This window comes from Crocodylus porosus, unplaced genomic scaffold, assembly GCF_001723895.1.
Source record: "Crocodylus porosus isolate Cpor-Errol unplaced genomic scaffold, CroPor_comp1, whole genome shotgun sequence".
NCBI lineage: Eukaryota > Metazoa > Chordata > Crocodylia > Crocodylidae > Crocodylus > Crocodylus porosus.
In genome coordinates this window covers 130507323-130524579 of record NW_017728943.1, presented here as the reverse complement: position 1 = coordinate 130524579, position 17257 = coordinate 130507323, and the positions used below count along the sequence as shown (strand labels likewise).

General features: G+C 43.8%; 1 protein-coding gene across 8 annotated transcripts in view; it reads right to left on the bottom strand.

Moving 5' to 3' along the window:
* The window catches only part of MAP7 (microtubule associated protein 7), a 182323-nt gene that overhangs the window by 130469 nt on the left and 34597 nt on the right, over positions 1-17257 (bottom strand). The window lies entirely within an intron of this gene.

Genomic DNA, 17257 nt, shown 5'->3' with positions numbered 1-17257 from the left:
CCAGCTCCTGCCAGTCAGGGAAGGTGTGATCCTCACTGCCCCCTACTGCCACACTGCACGGGGGGCTCTGCCACGAGCCCTTATCCCCCCCACTATCCCCCCCCAGCCCATGTCCTGGTTTAAAAAAAAAAAGCCTTGCACCCACCAGCTGCTGCAGCAGCCATCAGGGCTTCTGGGGGCTGGTGGCAGAGCCCCGCCATGCAGCATGGAGCAGTGGAGAACACCGGGGATGGCTGTCCACCTGGCAGCAGTCAGTGAGTGCTGGGTTTTTTGTTTGTTTGTTTTTTAAAGAGCCAGGAGGCTGGGGCCAGACAGGGCAGCCACTGACAGGGCTGGGAGAGCGAGCAGGGTTTGGAGCCTGTTTGATTCAGAGATTCAGCCAATTTAACAGTGGCCAAATCTCTGAATCGGATGTGGCTGAATCGATTTGGGACAGTAATTCGAATCACCAAATTGAAATCACCGTCCTCCGAATCAGCCAAATCTGAAACGAATATTAGCCACTTTGCACAGGCCTACTCCCTTGGAGTTCTATATGCATATCAGTCTGCCAGGAACAGGAGCTGCTAGGTCTTTTTCACTTAAAGCAGCACAGAATGCTTGACATGCATCTCTAGTTTATGAAACAGCTTCACATAGGAGTTGCAACCATATAACATCATTGTTGAACAGGGCCCTGAAGATGTGGTTATGGCACTGGCATCAAACTCTGGAGATCTGACCAAAGTCTTCCTGTTTAAACACTTGCCTAAAAGTGTGTAACACTGTTATGCATCTTTAAAGTAAAGGTAACAAACATTCTTTGAGGCTGTTGGATGTCTTCTCTATTTAAACTGAAAACTTCTGGGGGCAGGCACGAACCCCTCTGCATGTCTCTACAGAGGCTAACACAACCGAGTCCAGATTTGGTTTGGAAAGGGGTGTCAAACATTTGGCTGACCTGGGTCATCCAACCTGCAGACTACTGTAGTGACTCTGGCTGCAGTGGTGGAGCATCCCATGGCAGCAGCCAATAGCTCTGCTGGCAAGAACCCTGCCACTGCAGCCAGGGCCAGGACAAGAGACTCAGCTCAACTGGCTCTGGCTGCAATGGTCGTACTTCTGCTGGTTCAAGGCACAAAGCTGCTATCGCAGAGCACAAACAATAGAACAAAGATCATTTTGCATTTGAAAGCCTGCCTAACTTTATTCCAACCACACAGTTCATCCAACAAAAGATAGCAACCCCCAAAAAATCCTTGCCCCTCACAAAATTCCTGGACTATCATGGCTACATTATTACTCTAACATAACAATAAAATACACATTGAAGGTACTTCATGTGAAATACTGAGCCCAAGGGAACTTGCCTTTTAGAATACTCAAGAAGTAGAGCATTAAATAAAATGAGTCAATCTATGAATTTAATACCTGGCCCTCCAGAGAGGTTCACTGAGGTCAACAGGGCTGTCTGCCTAGTCAGGTAAAACTCAACGTGAACACAAGTTGAGGCATCAAGACCTTGACGAGCACTGTAATGAAGACTTTTCACAACATGAATTGAAGATCATTTGCTCTAACGCAGCACTGAACACTTTCTTTTCTTTTTTTTTTAAATAAGTGTGACTTCAAACTAGACAGTGGTCACCCATTTTGACACATTAAAATCGTAAGGTCACATCAAAAAAAGTGTCTGAGAGTTGAGAAGCTATTCTCTCCCTCATCTGTATGGAAAATTAACTCAACCTTTAATGCACGGTCTACTAAGCATGGAAGGACACAGAACAAATAGAGAACATGAAATAAAATCAATCTGCTTATCTTTAAAGCAGTGACATCATGTGAAGCCTTTTTTTAAACTATCCGTGTTTTATTAATATTTTGCTAAACTTCATTTCAAATCTTCCATACATCAGTCAAGTACACTGCATCCACACATCAACCATTTGCCAACCTCCCACAGCACTAGCACCACTAGACAGAAAGTATATTGCCAAAAATAGCCATGGGGTATACTGGAGCTGCTGCAGAACGTCCTCAATAGATTTAAGCCATGAAGACAAACTGTCCTGCTCCCAGTAATGACTGGACATTTACCTCCACTACAGACAAGGACTGAAAAGACTGTGGGAGGGGGAGAGGGGGCTGTGTAAGGGTATTCTTTCCATGATGTGACTTCTGTGGTTCATTCATAAAAATGAGTTACTTGAGTGTAAAAGTGATAGCAAGCTAACTTAGCTGAATGAAAGCTATTGCTGCACAAGGAGTGGTGTGTGCATGTGAGAGGTGAAAAAGCATATTAAATACTTCATGAAACTGAATGGCACAGTAGTCCTTTGTGAGGCATGTATGCAAAGATTTTAGATAAGAGCGAAGCTGAAAACAGAAATGTTAGCCTGGGCTGATACTAGGCTTTTAAGGCCACAAGCATTATTATTCTGTATCACAGAATCATAGAAAATGAGGGCTGGAAGGGATCTCAGGAGGTCATCTAGACCAACCCCCATAGCCTCGCACCTTCCCTGCACGCTGCTCCAATTTCTTTCCCTTACACTCATCTGTTGCTCTGCCTTCTGTTCCCTGCCTTCTCTGCCACTGTGTTGCCTGTTCCCTCCCCAATTGTTATGTGCCACACAAACTGGCAGCCCATAGTACTTCTGGCACCTGTGCCATATTTGGCCACCCCTGGATGCATTAGAGGGCAAGTTGGCAAGATGACATTGATTATTGCCTATGAAAGCTCGTGACTTGATGAATCAGTTACCCTCTCAGGCACCACTTTCTCCTACCTCGCTGCCTAATCCCATAGGATGTTCAAAGCTGAATCAAAACTAAAGAATACAGATGAGAAAGACTCCTCAGTCCCAAGCTAAATTTGAGACACTTTGAATTGCCTCCTCCCCAGTCCCAGGCAAATGGATCCCCGGAAGTGAGAGTCACAGAAGCAGACAAACAAATTAGATGATGGTCTCCATTAGAGAGAGATGACTACACAAATTCAGGAATGAACTAAGATTACCAAAAATCTACTAGTCATCTTTCCTTTGTACAGGAAAAACTAGTCTGCTTCAGAAGTTGAAAGGAAGTGCCCCCACCCAAAGCAGATCCGGATTACAGCGCTTCATTAAATAACATATGAATTTGCATATTAGCCATTTGATGAAGCAGAAGGTACTTTGTAGTGCAAGGCATTAATTAGCTGACAGGATATTCAAGAGCCTCTTGTCTAAACATTGTAGTCAGCCCAAATAAAATATGGAATTAGACTGAAAATAACATGTTTTCTTTCTTACGTAGTGAGCCACAGCTATCTCCAGTTGTCATATGGCAGCCCCCTACCCCCTCCAGTTACCATCGGTTTAACAACAAAACAATGACCAGGCTGAGCAAAGGGTGCCCAAACTGGTTTCCCTGAATTTCTTGAGGACTGCCCTGAGCTTACAGGGATGGCTTCACCCACACTGCCAGGAAAAGCAAACAGTATAGACAAAATAAAAACTTCTGCTGTGTTCTCTAGATGAGCCTTTTGTCTTATGGCTGCTAAATAAGGCTAGGCACAGATGTTGCACTTGTCCTTGGACAAGTTGTGCCTCTGTTTTGGAATAAAAACCATACATCACCCTTCTAATGAGGGTTTAGTGAATGACTGAATGCACTGATGCTTTTCTGCCATTAATTCAATGATGCAATCCCCAGACAACCGTTCAGATGCACTTTGCAATGTCTCATGAAAATACTGTTAGTATTTCTTATTCTGTGAATAAGAATTACTATTTATCCTGGGATGATGGACACAGATGTCTAAAAGATTCCACTTTGTCCCAGGATAAAATGGTTTATCCCAGGACCAACGCAACATTTCCTTGTAGCCTGAGTCATGGAAGATGGAGCATGAAACTAACAGTAGGGAACCACCAACTTTCCTTCTTTATCATATGACAGTCCTCTTTGGAAGATCTCTTCCTTCTGTGAAGGTGGCAGTGGAAAGAAATGGACTGTATATCCCACAATTGTCTAGGGCTGTGTTTCTCAACCAGGGTGTTACTAAATTCAGATATATTACGCAGGGCTGCCTGAATTCTAAAAAGGTTGAGAACCATTGATGTATCTCCTAATGGCAGGTGAACCATGCTGATCACCCTTTAAAATGGGAACATTTTCTCACAGTGTTCACAATACCCATATAAAAGTAAATAACCACGTGGAATAAAGTTGATAAATGTTTACTGGCTTACTGGTGGCAACTGTAGCCTGATGTGTCAGCTAGGCTTTCTAGTTTTTCCCCTTTGAAAAACTCATCTGCTTACAAATTTTTCACAGGTGCCATTTCAAGGGGATAAAGAAGCATTCAAGAAGTGCTACACAATTTGGCCCTCCTGCCTTTCCATCTTGTCCATCACGTCTAAAACATCACATGCTGGAGAAAATTACTGAGTCTGATCTCTTCCGTCTGCAGGAAGATGGGGGTTGGGAGTTCAAAGAAATGGAAAGGAGCCTAAAGATACTCTGCCAAGAATCACCTTAACTGCCCAGCTATCAGTGGAAGAAGATCAAGCCGTACTCTCCATGCTTGCACCCACTGGTATAAAAATTGCTTAAATAACAGCACTGACTTAATGACAAACATGACAGAAGAAGCAGGACCCTGTGTTGGAAGTTCATAGAGCAGAATGTATTGTCTGGGTGGGTGATGACAGATAGCTCTGAACTGCCTTTATTTTCAGTTACAATATCGTAACCAAAAAGTTTCAGGAAGTAGACAAGCAGCAGGATTTGTTGGCAATAACTTTTCTTGAACCAGCTATATAATTGGTTAGACAAGCTTTCAGGTATAAGAAACCTTTCCTCTCTCCTGTGACAAAAACCCATACAGCCTAAGCTGGAATAATTTATTTTGTTTAAACCCATTATGTAAATACAAGTGGTCACATAAGAAGGGGAGTGAGAAAGAACTTAGCACAAGCAGTTACAGACCAAAACCAGAACAGCTGAAACAGAGCAACTTAATTATGTAAAACAGTAAGGCCATTCAAAAGGGAACATGGCTCTTGTTACCTGTGAAGCACAGAGGTTAGCAGAGGGGACACGAAACTCATAATAAGCAATAAAACCCTTATCTGTGTTTGGTCCATGGTTGCCAAATGCAAGTATTATGGTCAAATCTATATTTTTGTGCCCCCAAATTTGTCTAAGATCTTGCCACACAACACAGGCATTCCAATAAAGGATATTACCTACAAATCCCATTTCTTTCATGAGTAGTTAGCAGCCATCATTCATGGATATGGTCCCTGAATTAAGGATACAGGACTTGGTTTATTTTGCTTTCAGCAGATTTATAGAGGTTTAATACAAACCATCTGCATCTCTTATTCCAAGACACTATTTAAAACTATTCTAGGCAATTACAAGATATTATTCATGAATGGAATACAAATACAGGGAAGCCCACATGTCAGATTCAGAGGTTTGATTGTGTTTTAGTCCATCATTATTTGTTAGGAAACACTAAAAATAGTATTATCTGCAAACACCTTCATAAATCAGTAATTTGATATACTCCGTAAGTATTTTTAGGACTGGCATGTACACCTTTTTCTTTCCTATATCTTTAAACATTCACATGCCATTAGATTCCTCAGTTATCTGTGCTGCTTATTCAAAAGGAGTACAGTTCATGTACAGATACTCAGGTGGGCGGATCCAGAGAGGTGCGGCATTACAGTTGAACCCATCTTCTGCTGTTGCCACTACTACTATCCCCAGATGACCTGGGTACAGAGCCACTCCTGCCCTTCTCCAGCAGCAGGTTGCAGCTGCATGGGGTGCCAGGCTCAGCAGGAAGAGCAGTGCAGGAAGCAGGTTTCCCCTTCCACCTGCTGCCCTCACCCTTCCTCCAGGTGTCCCCCACTGGCCAGGAGCAGACACTAGATAGAGGAACCTGCCCACTGACACCATTGTCCCACAGACTTGGGGGAAAAAAGTGGGGAGGGGAGCCCCAGAGTTGCTCCTGCCCCATTCCAGCTTCCGCCTGCAAGGAACAACTATGCATGGATGTGGGCTCAGCTGGGGATAATAATAGCAATGGCAGGCAGCTCCCTCCTTCCTGCACCTGCTCCAGGCCACCAGGGACACTTTTGGGAAGGAGGCAATGAGCAGGAAGCAGACACTGGAAGGAGGAATCCCGTGCTGCTATCCCTGGCTGAGCTCAGCTCTGCTCCCCATGCAGCTGCTCTCCACAGCCTCCAACTAGAGTAGGGCAGGAGCTCTTCTGGGGCTTCCCTGTCCCTGGGTCAACCAGGGACAGCAGTGGTGGTGGCAGCAAGCATGTTCTGCTCTCCTCTGCCTCCATACACCCATTCTCTGCCTCACTTCTCATGTCCCCTGCCAGCTCAGGGGCTACAGCCACACTTCACCCCATGGTCTTCAGAGCCAGATGCCACATTCCTCTTTAATAAGTTATGGATCTGCCCATAAGATAAAAGCTGCATGGTTTCTTTAAAAATGCTACACCAGTTGCTCTCAGCCATGGTGCTGCAAGATCCTTTGAAGGCAGCCATGACAACCAGCTCCTGCGAGAGCAGGCAAGCATTGGTTCCTCCAGATGCTAAGCACCCTGCACCTGCTCCAGTATCCCAGCAGCACTCCTGTGGCCTCTCCCACCAACTCTGGGAGCATGGAAGGATCAGGGCAACAGTCAGTGATGTAAAGCACAGCCCCTGCGCCAAAACCCTCCCTCCTCCCACCCACTCTAAGCAGTGTACTCTGCCATGGGAGGGCAGACACAGGGCCAACATTTTTAGCTCAGCACCTTGCCCACCTATGCTGACAGAGATGGTAGGAAGGGCTCTGGAGATATGCTGCTCAGCCATATCTCCAGAGAAGCAGGAGCTGGGGTCATGTTCATTCCCTCAGGTACAGACTGGGTCAGACCATGGAAAGAGCAGGGCATGGAAGGGTCCTGTGCCTGTCACTGTCATCTGGCAGCAGCCCCTGCATCAGTGGCCACTGTTACCCCTTCTGTCTCTTTCAGAAACAGGTGTCTCCTTTGGGGGTCTAATGACCCACTCCCAAGCTCCGCCGACATATAACGCACCGATCTGCCCTGCCAGCCCCACCATGCTGCATCAACCCATGCCATGCTTTCAGGGGTGTCCTGCTCACCCTGCTACCCATGAGATCCTTTTAAGGGTGCTACAAGGTACACAAAGGTAAGCACTGCAAGAGATAAATCAGTCTTTGAATGGGGTGCCACTAATTCCAAAGAGTTATGGAGGGCTGACTCAAGTCATTACAAAAAGTGAGAACCACTGCACCCCACAGTGACCAAAAAAGAGGCAGCTGGACCTACAGAACTAAAACCATTCCTGACAGTGTTAGTTTCCATCCTAGATTTAAGTGTTTCCTAAAATCCACTTGAGGAATTAAAACAGGAAGCTGCAGATAACCTGATTATGCAAATACAAAAAGAATAGAAATATTAAATTTCATTGGGAGTCGTAAAGATGAAGCTTGCATTTTTTAGAAACACAAACTGTACTAGTATACTTTCGACTGTTATTAGTTTAGGACCGGAGACTCTCTTGTAAAGCCTTTCATGCTTTGGCAGGGAAAAGCAGAGTCTCAAAATAGTATGAGTTAAGAAGAAAGCAATATGGTTCACTGTAATTTCCATGCCCCCTCCCTGGGAGTTGGTGTCAGTTAGTGATGCCCTGGTCAGTGGTAGTCAGGACTTGTAGACTCTATGGGCATTCACAGTATCAGCTCCAGACCGCACCTGGAAGCACAGCAGTGTAGCACAGTATGCCAGCTCTGCATACCCTATACCTGAAAACAGGTGCAAAGTAGCTCCCTTAGATTAACACTGAGCACATGCTGCTAAACTCCGTCTTGAGTGAGCATATTGGTGCACACCAAGCACTACTCTAAGGCATCAGATTCTGGAGGAAAGGTGACCAACCTCTGATACAAGTGGCATACATGGGCAGCCTCTGTGCATGGCATGTGACAGCTCAGAGAGTACAGTGGCAGATAGGACAGGGAGCAGAACACAGAACAGCAGATCAGGCCAGAGAAGGGGACTGTGGCCATCAAAGAAATTGTGGGGCTAATTTGTGCCAAAAAGATTAACCCTCACTGCATAGGAGCACCCATAAGTGCTTCACTCTAGCATGGCTCAGAGCTGACACGGATAAGACCTACTCAAAGATATATCCTCAATTGGCTGTGCGAACTTTGTTGTGGTTTCTTCTGAAAGGAAAAATGACTGCTACCTTCATCACAGTGGCTTTTCACTTCTTATTAGAAAAATGTGATTCTTCTATTCTTTTTCTTTCTTGAATCAGGCAGGCCTGTAGCTGTGGACAGCAAATCTTCACCTGTCCTTACTGCTTTAGAAGCAGAGATGATTTGCTCATCCTGGGTGCAAGCCAAAACCTCTTCCCCTGGATGGCAAGCTGTTAGGACTATGCCCAGTATTGTAAAACTTTTGTACTTGAAGTTTTGATACCTGCCTGCTTGTGATGCTCCTCTTAGCACAGATTATAACTTGCATAGAAAACATTTTTTCTACAAAACCCAACAGCTGAGGACTAGGACTATTATAATAGGATCCCTTATGCCCTTTTCACTGTTTAATCACTTTAAGGGTTGCCCTAGAAGGATCTTTGCTGAGGAGACTATCATTAGAAAAATGCATTACCAGGGTAACTGGATGGTACTGGCAGGATGTAGACTCTCAAGTCCAATGGGAGGGATAACATAATTTTCTTACATCGTTCTGCTTTCTTACAAGTCCTCTGCCTGAATTCAAGAGGTCTATCTAGGACATGAGCCTTCTGAAGAGGCTTATTACGTGAACATCTCTCTGCTGAACATTTTGCCAAATGGTACATTTTATATGCGATGGATAAGCACTTTTCCCCTCCACCATGATGAGGAGCTCACTGGTCTTTACAGAACCACATTTATACAAAGTTTTGTACAATGAAGTCCTAACTTGAATGATTTCTTGCTGGGCAGGCATTTTTGTCAGCAACAGTGCAGTCAGGAAAATGACATATAGGGAGAAAGAACTTATTCATCCCCTTATAAAAAAAGGGGGGGATCAACTGTGGTTCAAATGAAGTGCTGTAGATTGAATAGGAACTATACATCCTTTAGATCCAACTACTTACATGGTACAGATAAGAGTGCTTATGATACTGTGGCCAGAAGCACGCAGGGCTTACTTGTTGCCAGGATTCCATATTCATTACTTCAGTAAGGAGGCATCTCTGCACTAGTTAAAGAGCAGCATTTTCGTAAGTGGTCAGAACTGAGTGCAAAACTTTAAATAAATACATAATCACAAGCAAAAAACAGCTCAGACATTTGTCTCAATGATTAAAACCAATACAAAAAAACGTAAATCACTCGTAGCAAGGCTGTCCAGCTTCTGAGACACCAGGGGCCACACCAAAGGCTCACAAGAGTAGGTGGTTCCCAGGTCACTCTACACATGCAAGTGAGTGGACCCCCACCCCCTTAGCTCCCCAGCTGCAAGCTCCCCTGCAGCACTGTCTCACAGGCTCTCATGTGCCACCCAGCCCCTTGAAGCAGGCACAGGAAGCAGAAGCTGCAGGGAAAGCCCAGAGACCCAACTGCTGGTGCCACCACTGGGGTAACAGGGGGAGCAGCAGCAGCCGCCAGGCAGGAGCCCAGGGACCACAAATTAACCCCTCATGGACCACATGCAGCCTCCAGGCTAAATAGTTGAACAGCCCTGACCTACGAGAGCTGAAAACAGCAGTTGTAGAACATCTGGCTCAATAATTGAGACTGAGTGCAGCAAGCTATTTTAGAAATGCTTTTAAGCAGCTTTTTTAAAAATAGAAGGAAGACATGCAGCCTTGAAAACAGCATCACCATCCTGACAGCTTAAAAAAAAAACTGCTGCAGGAAAAAACTGAGTTTTTAAAACTAGCCCAATGATATTTGGCAATAAGTTTATTATGAGGCTGCTCCCATCAGACTTGATAGTACTAAAGCCCCGAAATAAAAGATATAGTGAGACTCTGCAAACAAAGGATAGTTAAGATGGCTTCCCTCCATTTGTAGACAAGTTTTCTTGCTTGCATTCAGAAGAGGTCACTTTTGTCATACTAACATTCGCAACCTCTCCTCTTAACATTTCTCTCTGTCACTCATAAACACATTGTTTGCTATGTATTTGGTTCAAATGCATTTGATATCAGAGGCAAGCTGCCCTATTTAAACAATGACAGGATGTTTCACAGCCAAACTGTTGATTTTTGTCATACAGTGTCAATGACATGGAAGAAATCAAAGGAATCTGGACCCAGTCCAGAGTGATGCTACTCCATTTCTCACAGCTTGTGCTGTGAAAGCATTAGATGTGCAGAGAGAATCAGAAAGTTATGTGGAAAGCCAACCTGCTACCTCCTTTAAATAAAAACAGATAGCCCAACTTGTGGTCCTATGGCGGGGTGGGCAATTATTTTTGGCGAGGGCTGCTTACTGAGTTTTGGCAAGCAGTCAAGGGCTGCATGGGTAGCTCCACCCCGGTAGGTGCCCCACCCCCTGGTCACCATCTTGCGACCAGAAGTCCCTCCCCTTACCTTTGGAAGTACTCCTTTCAGCAAGGGGTTTTCCTGTCTTGGAACCAGAAAAATACCAAATTATATTCTAAAGATCAAACATCTACAACATTCATTAATTTGATTTCAAAAAATAATTTTTGTCCTGATTTACATGCATTTATGTAGTGCACATAGAGGCGATGGCACACTAGCTTAAAATGAAATCATACTCTTGTATGTTGTGGGGGGTAGGGGAATGGGGGTGTGTGTATAGGTTTGTGGAGGACTGTGGGTGTAGGGTGAGGGAGCACGTGGGTGTGTGGGGGTATGGGGTTTGTAGGGGGCTGTGTGAGGGTAGGCTGGCTGGGATGTGTGAGGGGGGAGTGGGGGTGTGTGCATGGCAGTGCAGGGAGGGGTGCAAGTATATGGTGGGGTATGCATGTGGAATTTGTTGTATGTGTGTGCGCACACACACCCACCCACCCTCTCCAGCTCCTGGCTGCATGGCCAGACTGCAGGACTCAGCAGGAGCTGGTATCCTGGGGCCAGGAGCGATGTGGTCCAGGAGCAGCCAGCAGGTAGGCAGGGAAGCACTGAAAGTGGTGAGGGGGGAAGGAGCAGCGAGTGGGCACATGGCAGTGCAGCGCCCATGCCAGTGCCTCAGGGCCAGCAACAGCAGGGCCCAGAGCAGGGTGGCAGGAGTTCGGGGCCTGGTCCAGGCCAGGCTGCATCAGCAGGGAGAGGGGGGAGCCAGCCTGGCTCCAGAGCCCGTTTGCCCACGGCCCACTCCTGCACCACATGGCTCCTAGCTGCTTGGCTCCTGAGGACTGAGGCGATCCCCGCAGACCTCCCCTTCTTCCTGTCCCCACGCTTACTTGAATTTTCCTCGGCGCAGGGAGGCAGGAACAGCCCCAGGGTCCCAAGCCAGAAGGCTCTGCTAGGCAGAGGCTTCAAGGTGGGGGCGGGGTGGGGAAGCCGGATGGGCTGGGCTGGGCTGGGCTGCTGGGTCCTGCCAGCTTCCCCTGAGTCCCACAGCCCTGGCTCCTCTCATCTTTAACAGGCAGCCAAAAGCAGATAAATATTAAATTTTGTGAATTTTTCAGGGGCCCCGCAGGCTGGATAGAATGGCCTGGTGGGCCGAATCTGGCCCATGGGCCATATTTCGCCTGTCCCATCTAATTGTGATGTTAGGTAAATGGTACATTCCAGAGTACTTCAAAAGTATGAAAGAAAATAGGAACCCCCCACCACAAACTAAAAAGGAATGATAATAAAGTTGATGATTTTCCCGATATAGAAATCCCTTTTATTGCATTTCCTGTAGAAAAAGTAAACTAAGCCTTCATGAAGGGAAACAGCAGCCCTCACAACTAGAATCCTTTTTTCCTCCTTACAAAGGATAAAAATATCAACAGTAACATGATAGGTGATCTTGCCAACATGTCTCAACCCTAACCAAAAGGAAGATGACTTAGAAGGCTTGACAAATGTCCTACTTAGGAATTCCTTTCTGCAATTTGCATGCTAAGGTTATACTATTACTATGTTACTTTCCAGGCAGGAACCTCTTAACCTACTTTGTAAGCTGCACACACCTACAGCGTGAATTTTTTTTAAAAATCTAACTGATTTTGAGAAGTGACTGAGCATCATATCAAGAATACAGATGTTTCTAGTCATTCTCAAGTTTAGGTATAGAATCCAAAGATTAGAACCTAAATTAGAATCAAATAGGACCTGGATCAGTTCTTTCAAGGAAATTTCAAATGTGAAAAAATATATTTCCATTTGGAAACATCCAAATCTCAATAGTTTCCTTATTCTTTCAAAGTAACTGCATATGACAACTTTCTTATCAGTGAATTACTGCAGTAAACAAAGTTGGTATTTACACTGAAGCACAATTTAATTAACTACAATTCAGTTAAAAAAGAACCAAAGCAGACAGGTAATGGATTCTTTCAGTCAAATATTAAAAGGATACTGTGCTAGGTATAAACCCAACCAGACAAATCTGTACTTTATTTAACTCAGTTTGCTTGAGAAGAGATACATCAAGGGCCAGCCCTTACAGTAGTTTTGGACAAGACCTAGCTTGCAGCTTCTTGCAAAAATCTTTATTTTTTTTAATTAGCAGTGTTGAAGTATAACATCTCTTGTTACAACACAATTTACAATGCAGTCTGCATTAGCTCTAATTATATGGGAAAGGAGTACAATTGCGCAAAACTGACAAACTCAGAAACCCGTGAAAAAAGTTTAACTGCTACTCTTCTATATGCTTCAGTTCAAGTTACCCACATCTTTTATTTCCTTAAGCAAAAGAAAAGCTCACACACCAACTTCCAGAAAATTTTCATAAACCTTCTGAAGAGGTCTTAAAACATAACTGAATGCAACTCTCCTTAAAATGAACTTGTATGTGCAAGTGACCTGCAGTGCTCAAGTCTTTTAATATTCTGGCTTCCGTGGATACCACTGGATGCCTGTCCTACAGTTTGTTTGGCTGACAAAGCGAGAAAGTAACAATGCTCCTGAATTTAGTGCTAAGCTAGTTTTTTTCCACTCTTAAAAGGAAATGACAGGAAATGACTTCAGTTTTGGTGAAACAGAGGGAATAAAAACAGGCTTACAGAATCATCATCTATAGACTGGTATTTTGTAGGTCTTCTGCACATCCCAACATGGGGCAAACAAGTTTCCAGTTGGTCACAATAATCTGTATGAATGCCAACTGCCCTATTCAGCAAATGCATCCACTTTTATTTATTTATAATATTCTTTGTCTCATTAGGAAAAAAATAAAACACTTTTCCTAAGAAATCTTTATTCTCACCCCCCCATTTTCACTCTCAAATACTGAGATTTCAAATACTGGCAAGTATGCGTCTTAGATACCTTGTGACACTTGTACACATTAAAGTGAACAGGTAGTACACAGATGCAAAAATGGAAGAATCCGAAGGACAAGTAAATCTCCTGCAGTGTCAGAGGTAGCTCTACCCTGAACCCTCCTATGGGAATTCAGTACTTCAGCTGTGCTGCAGAGGATAGGCTCAAAAGCTCTGCATTACAGGCAGCTCTCTGCTTTAAAAAGCTTTAGGGAACAGCTAAAGTAATATCAGTTGACACAATAATAAAACCTAAAACATTATACAGACACAGCATCCCTGGCTCAGAAGAGTAACGGGGAAAACAAAACAACCCACAAACTACAATCTATGCTTCGCCAGGAAATGTTCGCAGAACAGAAAGCTACCCAATCAAAAAGGCACTGTTCATCTTCCACTACTGTACCCCATTGTGTTACATGACACTGGTTTTGGTAGATCAAGGTGTGGCAAGAATCTTACACATGTGCAATCATTTGGACAGTTTTGGGGGATGGCTTGAACAGGACGGAAGTGAGATTTATAATATCAGGTAGTGTATCCATAGTGTTATAACATGACGGTTTCTAAAAATTCTCTAGCAAACAACTACAGAGAAACCAAAACAAAAGTTGTACATTATTATGGCCTCGGTTTACTTTGAAAAGCGTGGAATTCAAAAAATATGTTTAGTGGGAATGCTATGCAACGTACACCTTTTACATATGATAGATAGAAAGGTGGGCTGCAGAAGTATGGTATGGTACAGTACGTTACAGTACATACACACACACACATAATATAATACCTCATAATTAAACCTTCTTTTACTATCCTTTTTAGAAAAGACTGAAACAAACTGGTTGTTATGCCTTTAGAGTATATACTTAGCTGGAAGAGGAAGTCACCTTAATCTTACTTCACTGCTCCCTCTTTTCATAAACAGGAAGGAAAGCTTATGTACATTCTGTGGAGTACATCCTACCTTTCAGCTTGTAGTTGCTTAGGTCTCGTCTTTAGCCATAACAGGACTAGTACATTTTTTCAGAGTAGGAAGCATCAGAATTATGGAAAGCATGGTGCTCTTTCCCACTCTCCAACATGGAGCGTATCCTGTTTATTACCCTGGACAGCGATTTGTGGGTGGGCCAAATAGAGAAGGACCAGTGCAGAGCTGGTGGATCCATGCTTGCCCTGACGTACCATACAGTAGGAGCAGGGCAGCTGTAGGGATTGCTGCAGTACAGCAACTGAGCAGCCTGGGAAGGAATTTATTTACAGACTCTTTGGACCCCTCCAGTGTTCATTTACTTGGGCTATATTCTGGGATCCCAATAAGGATAAAAAAAGAAAGACTAAAGCTCTATGCCGTCAGTGACTAAGTGCACAAGGCTATTAGGGGTGTCAATATTGACAGAATGAAAGTACAATAAGAACAGACACATTGGGAAGCAGCTTGAGTGGTAAGGGGCAATTTCTTAGTTAAGCAACCTGAATGTTTTACTTTTCTTCTTATAAGTCTTGGAGAAATGGCTGAGCCTCAATCACTGTTTCCTGAACATCTATCTATTCCACTAGCAAAGTTTTGATGTTTGGAATAGCTCTTCTTAAAAGAAAGAAACAAAAATTCCTAGTACCAGTTTGCTCTGCATAGAGCAGCCACTTAGCAATTCTTCAAGGAGAAATGAGAGGGGAGTTTGAGCAGGAAAAAAAACCCACTGAAGCCCTGGGACTGGAAGGTACTGGTCAAAAGTAAAGTTAAGCTATGTAAAATGGACTGCCATCCTTGAATTAGCTCCTAATTTGCCTTGTGTAAGAAAAAGTTAATTAAAAGAATCTCTCCTACTTCAGTGCTAAGGAGCACATAGCTGGACTGCAGGTCACGTAGCAGTTTCTCTTTGCAAGCCAAAATGGTTTAGAGCTGAGCCATGTGGAACTTCAATGCATCACTGCTACTTCTATTACCCACCCCTTCAGGGACGATCCTGCCTCAGGCACAGGGTTGGTCGAGATGACCTCAGGAGGTCTCTTCCTGCCGTACTTCCCTATGACTTCTATGAACGGCATTAGATCTTGAAATCTACAAACACTGGGGTGAGAACTGGGGCTTTGTAGTAAATGGAAGCTATTTAACATGAAGAACAGTTAATAGGAGGGAGTTTTTTGGAGCAGGTACTTTGGGGTTAGGTTTGGGATGGACTTAGAGGAAACAGACAGCCAACCCATTGATGAAGTTTGCTGATGACTCTCTAAGCTGTTAGTAAAAACTTCATCATAGACCAACATGAGACATCCTAATAGGACTTAAGCATCGTCTTACACACAGGCAGATTAAATTTTATGCTTCCATAAGCGTAGGGAATTGGCAAAAACAGGATACATTCCCACCTGTTGCTGGGGTCAGAACTGCCAGCTATGGACAGCTTGATGAAGAAAGGAGAAAAAAAAAAAAAAAAAATCACATGAAAAGGAAAATCAAAGGAAAACCTTGCCATTGCCTCATCACTAGACAAATAGGAGGAATGGGAAGGGAACAGAATAACCAGTTTACAAAAGTGCATAAAACTTATTAATTAATTAGTTCCTTAATCTCTTTGCTTGGAAATCAAACTGATGGATCTCATTAGCAAAACTATAACCTAAAATCTAAATTTCACCCCTTGTAGAAAACATGCCAGTAAGTTTGCCTGAACTTTGAGTTTTGCATTGTCAGGTTTCAGAGTAATTCCTTTTTATTAGCCAAACCAGAAATGCTGTACGTTTTGTGGCTATGCTGACAGAACTTGATTCACATGCTGCTCTTTGTGTAGAAAGGTATCTTGTTTCTGAATTCTGCTTCAGGAAATTATTCAGAGTTTCTGGAAATGCAGGTTTATCCAGGTACCTGCCCTTGACACTTGGGAAGTTAATACACTTCATGCCGTGTGTGCTTCCTTAAATGGAAAACAGATCTATTCTACTCACTTTGAAACTGTATTACATCATTGCCTGCATGTTGGCTAATAGGCTGATAAAAGTTCTGGCTAATGAAACAAGGATAATGATAATAGGTTATGACACCACCATTCGTGGTTTACTCAGGCATGGCTGTACCAAGATAGATTGAATAATAAATTACTCATTCTTGTAGCAGTTATGCACACTGTTTTATTGAGAGCAATTTGCCCTAATCAGGAAAGCTGTCCTCTTCATGTCCTAGTTACATAAAGCTTTAATGTACTGTATGCAACTTAACTATGTGTGCATTGTATGTCAAGCAAGAGCTCCACCCAAGCCCAAGGGCCCATTCGGTCAGCGTGGCTAAGGCACGCGTTTTCTTTGGCTACTAAAACACAAGGGAGTGATAGGACTAGCATCAGAACTGGCTGCTTCTGATTTCTCTTCCCAGCTATCCATTTACCATAGCTGGGTTGGGGGGAGGGGAGTAACCTTCAGCCTGAATCTGAAGAGGGGTTTGAACTCATGCACTCTGATGCTGTAGGAAGACACCATAACTCTATAGCTATGTGCCCCGAGGTGGGTGAGTAGCATACATAGAGGTGCCACTGTATTTTAACATACACTTCTATAAATATATAATACCAGTTTACATCTGGTATCCTCACCCATCTTTACCTTTCACTTCTTAGACCTAAAAGTGTAGGGCTGGATGAGACCTCATGAAATCACCTAGCCTAATCCCCTGTTCTGAGGCAGGATCAAGTGTAGACTGCATTTGAAATCTACTTTTTACTTGTGTACAAATCTTAACGCTGGCACTTGGTTTAAACTTATGCCGACGACATCTTTGCTACTAAACCTCCCCACTCCCCCATACCAAACCAAAAA